The 15,180-nt window shown below is 39.8% G+C and overlaps 1 protein-coding gene across 1 annotated transcript in view; it reads right to left on the bottom strand.

Annotated features, from left to right (window-relative positions):
- Positions 1-14,781, bottom strand: part of LOC137293560 (kelch-like protein 14) — a 70,523-nt gene extending 55,742 nt beyond the window's left edge. The window contains exon 1 of the mRNA XM_067824186.1: positions 14,677-14,781. The gene's annotated coding sequence lies outside the window, so the exon portion shown is untranslated. The remainder of the gene's footprint in view (positions 1-14,676) is intronic.
- Positions 14,782-15,180: the final 399 nt, after the last annotated feature.

Here is a 15,180-nt window from a genome sequence, read left to right as displayed (position 1 = left end):
TGTCATCATGTGAAAGTGCGGGTTTAAATAGATTTGGTGACTAATACGAGTCACAAAACTGGGTTGTGAGAAAACACACGCATTGTGAGAACATTAGAGATATACGAGTAGAAGACTTCGTGCTTTTCAGAGTGACAAAGGAAATATTATTTCATATCAGTGCACTTTGGGGTAGAAGTAGCATTAGGCTACTTTTATTATTTGCATCGATGTTAAACCCTTGTATTTAACAAACGGAGAAAGCTGTTGGCCACAAATTTACTTTAAAGGTTGTTGAAGTAATGTTGTATTAATTTTGTGGTTAGATTAACATGCAGATTTAAAAGCAGTGATATTTATTAAGACATTGTAGGAAGCTTTCAAGGTTTATCCTGATAGCATTTCAACTACCTACCCTTAACTGTAAAGTTCTTCATATTCATTTTATAGAGTGACGCACATTCGCTTTCCAGTCTTGCTGAATATAAGCGACATAAACAATCTACATAAAGATCTTTTGAAAGCGGTGTAGATCGCACTATTCTGATTATGTAATTGACGCATGTGTTCATGTTTATCCTGCCCGAAACAAACTGTTCCTCATATAAACACAAACATTTACATAATCATAAAAAGAAAATATTTTGAAAGTTGTGTACGATACCGACTATACATTAGAAGCACGTGTTTTAAAATCATTATCAAATAACGAGTCTTCGTGTTCGCGAATAGGTAAACGTATCCTGTCACATCGGACACACTTGTGACAAACACTTGCAAAGGCATTTCAAGGACATCAGTTCTGTCCCTGTTGCGTCACAGTTTGAAATGTCATCTGCCTTAAGTGCGATCGGAAGAAACAAGGTATTGAAATATACTGATTCAAACATGTGTTTAAAAATATAAACACATTATTCTACCTGATAATATATATTCACATGAGCCACTTAATGCATATATGTATGTTGAAGACAAGAAACCATTATGCATAATGATTTTATGAAGCAATTATGAGTACAATGTATCACACAAGGCCTTTGGACAGTGTTGTATAAAATGAGATTCTTGAGAGTCGGTGAATATATAAGACGAGTATATGGATGACAACTTCTTCTTTATTATATAACGCAACTTTTCCGGAAGAGGGGGCAAGAAGTACCCCGGAAACATTGTGTTATACAACAAAGAAGACGTTGTAATATAGTGTTATATAAACTAGTATCATTAAAACAGTCCACCAAAATGGCCATGTGCAGTAGCATTAATGACACTCTTTCATATATCTAACTGCAACACTGAAGCTGCAAACTGATTTCATCCGGCCAACCTTTTCCTGTAATGTCTTTAACCGACCTATTTTCAGTTTACTGATGTTGGCTTCAATGTTACAACGTACCACATGTGCACTTTCGGAAACCTTTATTATCTTCAGTACTAAAGAGAACAGACGTTCGTTGCTGACATATGTGCGCAAGTGTGCATGTCCTCTTCCGGGTCATGTGATTTCCGGACACCAATGGCTATGTGTAAATAACTGAACTATTGCCTTTATCATTGTGACGTAATGTCAGTCTGAGAGTTGAAAAGCGAAACTGTGCACTTGAATCTGAATCTGGAGTGTACCATGCTGATTTAATGATTACTAGTATATGAAATGGACACAGGACTATTTATACCGGATTTGTAACCAAGACTATTTGTCATCAAAGGAAACTGCAGATTTAAATGGAATTGGTGACTAATGCGAGACACAAAACTGGGTTGTGAGAAAACACAAGCAGTGTGAGAACACAACTATTCACACAAGTAGTTGAACCCAGCACAGGATATGTAATGTATATGGTGCTGAGTTAATATTAACTTGATAACAGTGTAAGCCCATTTCTGATGTGTACCGCCGTGATGGTGCACACTGCAGCAGTCACTCATTCCTGTCGCTAAAGTATGGTGTCGTTTCTATATAGTTATAATGAGTGAGTGAGTGAGTGAGTGAGTGAGTGAGTGAGGACGGTCTACGCCGCTTTTAGCAAAATTCCAGCAATACCACGGCCGAGGGCACCATAAATGTTCTTCACACTGTGTACCTATGACAGCAATCGGACCCAGGTTTTCGGTGTGACTCAAACCATACCTCACTTCCTCTGTTATAATTAGTGATTGAAAATAAAACGCAGGTCATACCTCTCATGTCTTATCGGTCTAACTGTTCTATAAAAAGGGACTGATGTCTACAGTTCTAGCAACAGACCTATCGTTCTGACCCTTTGTATCACCGCTTGCTACTCTGGAGGGTGTTGATGTCGATCCTGCTCAGTAGGACCACAGCATCTATTCCTTAGTAAAGCCATAAAACGCATTGTATAGAAGACATTTCCAACTTGACAAAAATAAATTCCGTTGCAATTCCATATTTTAACCTTGCACCATATGTCGCTGAACTACTGACTCGGTTTTGCTTGTGTTTGTACCGCTGGTGGGGACGGATAGGTACAGGTTTTCGCTAGCACCTGCTCTCAAGACTGGCGGTGATTCATAAAATAGAGGTGACAAAACGGGACATACTCATAAGAAATCGCAACTTTAATAACCCCAAACCTGATAAATTATAATACGAACGTGTTAACAAGCGTGCAGGTGTAGCGCAAGATGTGATTCATCCCATCACACGGTGACTCCCTAGCTTCAACAGGCCAGGGCCTACTTCACAAAGCACTTAGGTGAGCGTAAGTCACTAGGGTAAGCAAAGTACACTGTTAATGGAATGGAAGTTAAGGCTAAGTTATAGTCCCCTCGTCTCAAAAGCGGGCGGGTGAATTGCAATCTAGCTCGAAAACTAATAAACATGCGTATAATATTCAGTGGGTCGCTGATCATTTTCAAAACATTAGACCGACTCTGTGAGGGTTTTTTGGCAGAATTTAAGACCTAACAAGTTATTTAACAAACTATTATTAAAATAGGAGAGGGGAGGGGAGGTGACTCCCTGTGGTGGGGCTGTGGGATTCGAACTTACATATTTGGGAATACACTTTCTTATTTAGGAACAAATTCTAGAACTCTTGGGGCTGAGCCCCACGCAGGATTCGAACCCACACGGAGGCATCTAATTGCCAGGACACAAAGTGGAAGTCACGTTGGCTGTATATGTGCTTTTGAGCCAAACGGACTGTAGTAAAGGTTGCTTCGTGAATGGATCCCCAAAACAGAAAGCAAGACAATGAACGCATTGATATTATAAAGCATTAGATTTCTTCGTATACACAGTGTAAATACATCTAGTTGTATGTGTCACCATAGAAATAGAACATGCACATATACGCCTGGACGTTACTTGCGTTGCGGCACGATCTACCGGCTCAGCTAGTCAATTTCAGCATGGTGAGGGTATAATGTCAATAGCTTGTCAATAACTCTTCGCGGAGAGGAAGTCATGGTATTTCGAGTTATCGTTTGATCGTCTGTCACAGGGGTATGATTAATGCATGATCCTGATGCGGGATTTGTACGTGACACATTCATGTACACGTTAAACTTCAAGAGGCCAATTTTCTATGACTCGGACTGCAGTCACAATAGGTCGATGTAGATACTTTAGTGGTCATATGGAAAACGCATGATACCAAATGTTCAAGGAAAGTTCCAATTCTGGATAAACAACGATCGTGTAAACACAGTGGTATTGGTGACAAAGTAGTTTGTACTTCAATTCTAAAGAGAAAGGGGAATCCAGTAGTGTATGTATTGCAGATTGTGTAAAATATTCACAATGTGGTAGCCGTCTCATAACAGGCCTTCTTGAAAGGTGTGACACACGCACTCGCTCAAACACGCATGTATATGTTCACAGAGACACACGCACTCGCTCAAACACGCATGTATATGTTCACAGAGACACACGCACTCGCTCAAACACGCATGTATATGTTCACAGAGACACACGCACTCGCTCAAACACGCATGTATATGTTCACAGAGACACACGCACTCGCTCAAACACGCATGTATATGTTCACAGAGACACACGCACTCGCTCAAACACGCATGTATATGTTCACAGAGACACACGCACTCGCTCAAACACGCATGTATATGTTCACAGAGACTCACGCACCTAGACACACGTGTACTGACGTAAACGTGCAAAGGATATTAAGAGTGAGAGTGATCTTATATAAAGTTGCTTTTGCAATATTCCAGCAATATCAAGGCGGGAACACAAGAAATAGACTTCACTCATTGTACCCATGTTGAGAAACGAACACGGGTGTGACGAGTGAACACCTTAACCCCTACGCTATCCTACCAGCCTAGATATTAGGAACTGACAGTATTAGCGAGTCGCAACAAGAATTTAAGTTGCTTCACATATAACATGCGGTGTCTTTAACATCCAGCTATATATATGTGGGGGGGTGGGGGGGTGGGGGGGATACACCGTATGTGTCCACTGTGTACACATGTGTACTCTGTATGAAACCCATTTCTGGTGTCCCCCGCCGTGATATTGCTGGAATATTGCTAAAAGCGGTGTAAAATCAAACTCATCTGTCTTTCAAAATGAGTGATCAAGACACTCAGCTTTACCCAGCTTCCTTACCATACATTCGTATACTAAATGTCAACCGTAAATGCACAGCTTCTACATATTGTTCTATGTTCAAAACGCAAAAGCGTTTGTCTCACTAGCTGGCCCATCATAACGGTTCTTACTTGTACCGGGCCTCTGGTCCACAGTGCAGAAATGAAAATTCGGATTGAGTTATGGTGACTTGTTGTGGTGCTTCTTTTAAAATACATTTTAAAAAGATTTCATTTCCCAAGAATCTGAACCACGTTTTCTTTCGCTGATCGATTTAAAGAAGTCGGAAATGTAAGGACGGGTCCCTAGTCGTCATTGTCAAATAATTAATAAACATTTGTGAGTATGTCTTTACACGATTAGATACACGGTGTCACGTTGACCTTTGTTTCATTACATTTTCATGGGCTGGAAATTGAATATAGAGACGTTTATTGACACGGTCAGCCTTGGCAAAGGAGTGACTACTTTCATAAAACTACATCAACTTGGGAAATCTTTACACAAAAAGGTTTTCTTTCTTTACAAGTTTCCTTTAATTGCTATAGATTTGTAGCGTTCAAGTCCACATGTAGTTCGGATCGAATTCAGATTGTGGAATAAATTATCGTAACTAGGGGACTTTTAAGAGTGTTTTTAATCATTTTTTGTGCATTCTGTTTTAATGCGGGTTGGGGATATCTTAAAAGGGTAATAAAACTTTGGTTCTTGGTCTCATCAAAAGAGACAAAAGTGTGAGTTTAATTTTACGGCGTACACAGCAATATTCCAACTATGTACTGCGGCGGTCTGTAAATAATCGGATCTGGACCAGACAACCATGGGATCAACAGCATGAAGATCGATCTACGCAATTGTGATACGATGACATGACCACCCGATGCCGTTAGTCGCTTCTACTCGACAAAATGAGAAAAAACAATGTTTGAATATCTTTTTAGTTTTGACCCATTTTATAAAGTTCTGATTATAATCAGGAAACTACAATATCATGCTTAATGTGGTTAACTTAGGCTACCCCACCGCCTCTTCTATTTCCGAAGGTACCACCGGTGGGGAAGGACACACTAAACTTTTTCTTACCACCTGGCAGCAGGGGCACCGGTGTGGCCTAATGGTTAAATCGTTCGCCCGTCACGCCGAGGACCCAGGTTCGATTCCCCACATGGATGCAATGTGTGAAGCCAATTTCTGGTGTCGCCCGCAGTCACATTGCTGGAATATCGCGTTAAAATAAAGTAACTCCCTTTAATTAGCAACAGTAAACGCAAGGTTTGATTAATTCCAAACCCTGCAACCTCTCCTCGCGAAACACCCCCATTCCACACACCCCCCCCCCCCCAACCATGCACACAAGCACGCACGCACGTACGCACGCACGCACACACACACACACACACACACACACACACACACACACACACACTCCCATCCTCCAGTGCCTAGTGTCTAAGGTTAATTATGATACATAAGCGTAACATCATGAGTCAGTGACTTTAATAAACACGCCGACTGAACTAAATAACCCGTCTGGGGGCATCGCGCTGTCAGAATCACTACCAGCCTGATGAAGGCCAGATATTATCCTATTTCCTGACATGCACCTACACTGTACATAATACCGTGTTGTCATCACCGAGAACACAACACGTCACGCTTGACCCTGACCCTACCCCCAGCCTATAAGCCTCCCTCGCATCCTCTCCCTCATCCCGGACCTGTTGCCTACCCCCCACTCTCACACCCCTTTCCTGTATTTACTAATGCAAGGAAGTGTGCGAATCGCTTCCTTTGCTAAAATACCAGTGTGGTTTGTTCGTATATCCGACTGATGTTAGCCTTGCTCCTAGGCTGTACTGAAACACAAGTACGTTGATGAAATATAATCCTATACAATCCCTAGGCAAGTCTAGACAACGGGGGCAGTCTGACGTAGGTGCTGTTTGGGGGCTTTTTTAATGTTATTTTATTTATTTATTTTTTCATTTTTTTTTCATTTTTAGGACAGCGTGGTTTTATATTACTCGTATAATCTAGGAATAATTATTTGAACTAATGAATATTATTCAAGTCGATACTGACACCGCCGTGGCTCTCTGACATTTGGTTAAAATCACTGTGTTCTTAGTAACATCAAAATCTAGAATACATGTAAACATTTTCCTCTGTGACATGGCATCTTTGTCTAAATTTAAGGTTTGTTAGGAAAACGTTTGAGGTGGGTGCATTCAAGCGACGCTTGAGTTAATAGCTATGTTTGTAGCCAGGACGTTGGTGAGTGAGTGAGTTTAGTTTTACGCCGCACTCAGCAATATTCAAACTACCAACATCAAGCACTGGTTACCGAAGATCAGTTCTAACCTGGATCTTCATGGTCCCAGAACGTAAGTAGTTGACACATGGATTTAGCTGCTGCATTTTTGAAAAAAAATGAATATTGGTGAACATGTTTTGGCAGAAAAATATTGCGTTTGATATTATTTTGCAGTTGTCTTTTTTCCGTTTTGTTGGATTTTTATTGTTCTTTAGAGGGATTGGTACTTCATGGGGGTTTTCTTTTCGTTTTGGGGTTTCTTTTTCATTATTCTCATAGATGTGGTGTTCTATCCTAGGAGAACCACCAACGGAAGATGACGATAACCCATATCAATTTACACATATGGGATGCGTTTTGATCAACATCCACGGTGTTGTTGGTTTGGTTTATTTGTTTGCTTGCTTGTATTGTTTTGATGTTGTTGTTGTTTGTTTGTTTTGTTTTAGTTTTCTTTTTCTTTTTCTCTTTGGGCTTGTTTGTTATATATATTTGGTTTTGTTTTTGTTGTTCAGTTTGTACGCTTAAGGCCCGACGTGTAATTAAAGGTGGGTGGGTGGGGTGGGGTGGGGTGGGGTGGGGGGATTAATATACATGCATGGCACGTTGTATTGCAATAAAAATATTGTATGCATTTGAATATAAACAAAACGGACATATCCGGATTTATATGAATCTCGGTAATGAGATAAGGCATGTATGCTTCTTAATCTTGCTTACCGGGATGTTATTTTTAATCAATTATTATTAATTATTATTATTAAGTATTTATCCCCTGCTGTAATGGCGCTACTAGGTTCAGACATTCTGCGCCACAAGAGAAAGGGAAGCTGAAAAAATGAAGTTAAGTTTAAACATTCATGAAATTATTGCTGACTTAAGCTAAAGATAAAAACAGCATTCATACAGGAATGACCCACGTTAGTTTGCCTTCAGATTTTCGTTGAAATACTGACTAATATATCATAAGGAAATGAGTTGTGCGGGTTTATCCGAAGTTGGCGCTGATTACAACACTGTGATAATGTGTTCAGTATACTCAAGCACAAGCAAGACATGATTTCTTACATAAAGGAAGGAGAAGACGACTGTACAAATACCTGAAACTTTATAAGACGTCCTTTTGACGCCTTCGATTCTGTCCATGTTCAGCATGAAAACTCATCATTCAGGTGAGTTCAGATGACAGTTCATTTAAAATTACTTTAATGTTTTACATTCACAGTATATCTGACAGAAGGAATGCTGGCTGTGAGCAACATAAACCGAAGCGTATTGAAAATCCAAAGTGTTATTTTCATTGTCTCCGTCGACCGACAAAAATACGTATACCTATAAAAAAATTTCTCACGCAAGAGCACCAAATATGTCAAACAGACAATGCAGATATAAAAGGTTCATCATGAGGTTCGAACTCAGAAAGTGTAAACACAAGTTCGTCAGTGACGATTTTCATCCTCGTGCGAGTCATGTGATAAGCCAGTGAGCACCGTGCACGGTGATGCAGCACTGTGTAAGCAGACTCTGCACTGGAAGACACCTTGGCACCGGTCGGAAACAAGGCTGATTTACCCCCGAGGTTCACGGAGAACAGTTCTTGTTATACATGACATATATATATTGTGAGTGTAGCCCAGGAGGAGAGGAGCTTGACAATAGTTGGGGTCGTATTAGGTGGCGACCTGTGAGGGGATCCAGGTTGTCACGCAACATCTTGTTGTTGGCTACATAAGGGCATTGTATGATGTTAGTATAATATATTTCTTCGGAGTGAGTGAATGAGTGAGTGTTCTATTCTACCACTGATCTTCAGGGGTGTTATTTCTTTGGGGAAAAAACCCAAGTATCAAACTTCATCTTATTATAATATAATATTTGTTGACAATGATGATGATGGCAGTGGCGATGGTGATGATGATGGCAGTGGCGATGGTGATGATGATGGCAGTGGCGATGGTGATGATGATGGTAGTGGCGATGGTGATGATGATGGTAGTGGCGATGGTGATGATAATGGTGGCGACTACGACGACGACGACGACGATGATGATGATGATGATGATGATGATTATGCAGCACTTGACGATAAAACATTTAATGGTGTTTCCGTGGCTCTAATATGTATCATGATAATCATTATTGTTGTCCCCAAAATAAGCGCATTTACATCACCATATAAGTATTCGTCTTGTCACCCTGGAGCTATGAGTATTGTTCTGGCTCGGTAATTGGAGACATTCATCATAATTCAGTAGAAAAACAAGGAGACTTTGATATAACAACAAAACTGTTCATTGCTTTGTCTTAACTGGTATGATGACGTAACCGTCATCTACAATTCAAATGGAAGACTTATTTTTCAAAAATTACCGTTCACAGACTTACCGCGGGCACAGCTGTTTTTGTATTTGTACCTGGCGTACACGTCATTGATGTTATAAACGTTTCCAACGTATAATCACCTGAATCACGCTTCATCGCATCCGTGAAATGTCAGGGAAATTCATCAATACACAATCTGAGTCGCTGAGTGCAGATGCATTACACATGCAGCATGTTGCACGCATCTGGCACTGCATTGTCACTAGGATATTCCTATCTCCAATCAACATGCATATAATTTTTTGCTGCGGCGAGTAAACGGGGGTCGCACTCTGTTGGTGTATATGATACTATATCGACGCGCACCTGTATCCAAATGCAAATCATGAAGGATTTAATTTAGTCGTTAATTACAGTCTGCTTATAACGTACCGACCTCCTTCTGTCCGTTAGATTCGAAGCGTTATCCTCGCACATACATATTCAACACTTTACACTCTTTGATATGGACTTTGGTTCGTAATATCCGGCTTTTCGCTTTATCCGATGATGGCGGGGACAAGAACGGGTCAAAAAGGATACGAATGACATGGACACGTTGCACTCATGGATAAGTATACTGAATAAATAGTTTAGAGATATTGGTATACATATAACTGATATTTTATCATTACGTCAATGAATAAATACATCGTTATTTAGAATTTCAAAATTTACAGACACCCCTAACTATTTTTGTCCAGTATATATTTAACTGTATTTAATCATCTTTTGATATCTCGTTACTGTTCTATTTTTTAAGCACTAATATGAACAGTATTGTGGTTAATTACAACTGAATCGGACAATAAAATATAACCAACAAAGAGGGACGATAGCATGTTGACAAAGGCATCAACCTATTACCATCATATCAGTTGTTTCCAGGATTACAAGCATAATTTATCATGCGTGATGAAATATATTTTAAGTTTCTTTTCTAACTATGGAGAAGAATACACGTTTCATTGTACAATAGTACTCATTGTTGAACATACTAAAGGAAATATCATGCAACAATACTGTTTTCAGTATACTGAAATGAATACTAGCACATATTATACTGAAGCAAATATTCTAGTTCGTATTGTAGGGCATATGCACCAGCGTCGCAGTAGTTTCACTCTCCTTGTCCTGCAATGCAAGTGCTAAACTCAGGGGCAACAAATGTTTGACGTATTTCACTAATGTATCATATCCTGGTATCAAATATCAGGCGACAGTGTTTAGAGGCCCGGGCAACAGGCTAACAGACTACTTCCCTCTTGCTGTTTCAGTCCATGACTCATAAATGACGAATAACATCATCCGATTCTTCTTTCTTTCTCTCCATCAGAGCCGTGTTATAATCATCTACAGATACTGTTTAAATATATTCCCGATCAGGGCACAAGATATTATGAGCCTGACCATGCCTCTGCATTCAGATCCGCGATTCTGTCTCTGGCACACGGCAGATACGATGTGACAATGCTTGCCAGTCAGGCAAGCGATATTGCTCCAACTGCAATAAGCACCATGTTCAGCCAATCAGGGACAAGGAGGAGGGGCTGCACGTGAAATCTATATGAAATGTACACGCACGCAAGACGATCGGTCGTCCGTTTTAACCATGTGTGTACGTGTCTGTTGATATTATATTGTTTGATAGTTTTCGGGATAATTAAAAACGCCGAATTGCCTTATTAGTCACATATGTTTTGTGTAGTTTGATTTATTCGCTGACGTCACCCACATTGAACGATACAAGCGGCAGGAGAGGAGTACAATAGATTCAGAAGAAACATATTTATTAAAACTCCGAAAACGCCGCTTATCTAGCTGTTTAAAGACCTTATGTTTTAATTTTTAAAAAATACTTTAATTTCTAGTTTACTAAGTTGTTGTTTCTCTTTTTCGTCATTCACGTGAGAACATCAACTTGTAATCTCGGGTTTATGTATCTCAAACACATGTTTTATTAGGTTCTTGAGAGGCATTTATACAATTTATTGTTTTCACGAAAAGGTTCTGTTTCTTACGTTTATCTAACTCATTCATGCCAAAGACATTTAAAGGAATGAATGAAAATATTTTAGTGCTTATTTTAGAAAATGCATAAATGACACTCTTTGACATTAATATTACCTTCCTTACAGTAATTCTATAGTCTTTCTGGATAGGGTTATAAAATTACTCGACAAACAATAACATTCCGTAATGACATTTCATGAGCGGCTTTTAGCCAGAATTATGGCATAGATATAGGACATAAAGATGTGAAACATTCATTAGAGTTTGTGTACAGTAACGACATTGCGTGGAGACGAGGAACCCACGTCATTCACATGCATTGTTTACAAGCTATGCTGTGTGGTAAACATGGAAATGACACACACGTCCAAACACAGGACCTTTGTGTTAGGGACAAGAGGCGACCCTAAAACGTCGTCACTAAAACTAATGTTACCTTAAAATGTTTCTCCAAACACTAAATGCCAATTAAAATACTAGACATGAACCATAATAATGTTAATATAGTACATTATATTCACATGACAATTATCATATAGATACCGATGCTTCCAGGTGGAGTGTGAGTGACCTTTTTACGCCGCTTTTAGCAATATTCCAGCAACATCGCGGCAAGGGACACCAGAAATGGGTTTCAAACACATTATACCCATGTTGAGAATCGAACCCGGGTCTTCGGTATGATGAGCGAACAATTTAACCACTGGGCTACCCCGCTGCTTCCAGGTGGTAAGGAAAAGATATGAGTATCCTTCCCCATTGGTGGTAAATCAGAAATAAATGGGGCGGTATGGTGGCCTAGTGGTTCAAGCGTCCGCTCGTCACACGGGTTCGATTCTCCACATGGGTTCAGTGTATGAAGCCTATCTCTGGTGAATACTGCTAAACGTTTCGTAAAACAATAATCAGTGAGTCGCCTAGAAACAAAAGTCATTTCTACACGAAATCTGTCCGAAAACCAGAGTCGAGTATAAGCGATAAGGTGACAACACATGCAAAGTCAAGTCAAGTATCAACATAAACATGAAACACCAAGGGGATATATTATGTTATTTTTGTCAATCAAGGAGTCGCAATAGACACAGCTGATATATTTGCATTTGTTAACGTTCTCTCAATGTTCATCCAAAAACTTTTTTTCGGGTAATTTTTACACAAAATCTGGTAAGGACAAAAATCAATATTGCTGGCCTCACAAGCCTCTACTCTCCAAGTTACAGGTGAGTGTGTGCTGCTGTTTAATACCGGGTGTGTTGATATGTGCTATGTGTGGGGTTAACGTGCGGACTGGTGGGGTGTTTCATGTCGACATCAAATCAGTTAACAGACAACATAATGATATATTTAGACAGGCAGAGTTCAGGCCTATCATAGTCTTGTATATATCTACATATACATACATTATGTCTTACTTTATGCATCGTGTCTCTTTTCAGTTTGGGATATGCAATGATAAACAGACTGTAATATTTTAGTGAAGGTGTGTATTTCTTCGTATTTCACTCATACGCTTCACGTGCGTGTCTGTTCGAATAATGTCTGTACACACGCTTCGGGTACTTAATGTCACTACAAACGCTGGTTTGTTGGTTTTGTGAAGCACATTTCAGGGGTTTAGTTGCTATTCTGGTTTATTTTTAAACTTAGATAATTAACAATTAAAACTACCTCTGTCAAATTCAAGTACGTTGAGCTTTTGACTGTAAGACAGCTTCGGAGGTCAGAGTCAGGACATGGAAAGTCTCATTCCTATCGTATACTCACAGATCTGGTTATACACGAGATAAATATTGTATACCAAGAATTAATAACATATTCTGTGTTAATGTGATATACCTGTCAATACCCAGGTAAATATCATACACGCACAATGAATTGTTACGAAGGTAAATATTGCATATAAATATGGATTAACTGACACCGAGGATAAATATCATATACCCCGACTGTAAATAGCTCAGCCAAACCTTGCATACCGAGACTGAATAACAAACAAAATCAGTAAGAATGATTTACCAAGAACGAACAACACATATCTACGTTTTGTGTAATTAGAATAGACGGAAAATAAATGCAAAATACTGAGATGAATTATGTGTGTCCAGGTAAATATCGACACGGTACTCAAGTTGAAATAAACTCCAGGTAAAGATCATATACATGTTACGGCCAGATTGTGAAATCAGTAATTTGGTGACTATGACTGTGACTATGACTGTGACTGTGACTGTGACTGTGACTATGACTGTGACTATGACTATGACTATGACTATGACTATGACTGTGACTATGACTATGAGGGTCAGCCATTTCGCGTCATTTCGTGTAGCAACAATCAATATACGTCTGTCGTTTCATGAAATTCCACTTAGTAACTTAAGCTACAGAAGTGGATTACAATTTCAACATCACATATTTGAACACCGACTATTGCACTTCAGCCTGGCTTTGAAGCATTTACATCTGTTTGTTTGACACTTGCTGATGAAGTGAAATTTCAAGAAATGACTGAAGTATGTTGATTGTTGTTACACAAAATGACACGAAATGGCCGACCCTCATAATCATGGCTGAATGGTTGAATCATGGTTCAAATGGTTGAAATTTTACGTCTTTTGACGACATGACTGATTTCATAATCGGACTGAAACATACACATGGGTACCATACATCCAAGGTAAAAGACAACTCTTTGCACCATAGGTAAATATCATTAACCCAGAATGAACTGAGTGAGTGAGTGAGTTTAGTTTTAAGCCGCACTCAGCAATATTCCAGCTAAATGGCGGCGGTCTGTAAATAATCGAGTCTGGACCAAACAATCCAGTGATCAACAACATGAGCATCGATCTGCGCAATTGGGAACCCATGACATGTCCCAACCAAGTCAGCAAAAATGACCACCCGATCCCGTTAGTCGCCTCTCACGACAAGCGTAGTCGCCTTTTATGGCAAGCATGGGTTGCTGAAGGCCTATTCTACCCTGGGACCTTCACGGGTCCAGAATGAACTGACCCCATAGAGGATGACTGGAGTAAACTGTAATGAGGTAAACAGGACATTTCAGCAATCCAAAACATCAGACCCATATAAATGTTATGGGTAATTGTCAGAAACAATATGTGTGCCATATACATAATAAATATATGTCTTATATATTCAGTGCATAAACGCCATAATGTGAGACAAGAATGTATTGAATGGAGTTCCTCCAATAAACTTATGTGCATGTCAAACTGAACTGACAGGTTGACGTTGGAGACGGGTAGGGATATCGATAGATTGTTGACATCTACCGAACACTTATATGTCGAATAACATATAAATATAGACAATATAATTATTGATGCTACATAGTATACGATACAACACTAACTTATGTTTCATCAGCAAGTTTCGTCGTTCTGTACATATTAAAGTGTATACTCACATTCCTCTAGTGTATCTGTTCTATATAGACAATGCTAGTGGCAGGCTGACAATGCAATGCTTCCAATGTCCCACCTAAGGTGTCAGCTCTAGTGTCGTATATCAACAACAATGTATCCCGTTCAAGCCGAGTACCCTCCACCCGTAGTGTAGCAACAGTTACGGAAACCTGTGCTTAATATTTCGTGTAATTAATCCGGGTGCGTTAGTCGGGGTATTGTTCCGAATATATATGTGCATGAATCGAGGGATCTAAGCCAACAAGATTTGCATTGTTGGATCAAAGGGGATCGGGCGCAGTGGAGCAGGTAAGCGGGGGGTCATGTCATTTGTCGCAACACATCGCCCCTCACCAGGTGTGCGACGGTGTTCCGTCTTGTGTATGGGGAGGTGTGGTGGCGTCTGTTATCACAGAAGGGCATCGATACTGGCAGCTCCTGCACACGCGAGCTTGGGTGTATTAAAACTAAAGCTTAATGCGCTTTGTGCTATGTATGTTTTTTGT

Source organism: Haliotis asinina, chromosome 8, assembly GCF_037392515.1.
Source record: "Haliotis asinina isolate JCU_RB_2024 chromosome 8, JCU_Hal_asi_v2, whole genome shotgun sequence".
In the NCBI taxonomy this organism is placed as follows: domain Eukaryota; kingdom Metazoa; phylum Mollusca; class Gastropoda; order Lepetellida; family Haliotidae; genus Haliotis; species Haliotis asinina.
This window is presented reverse-complemented; position numbering and strand designations above follow the sequence as displayed.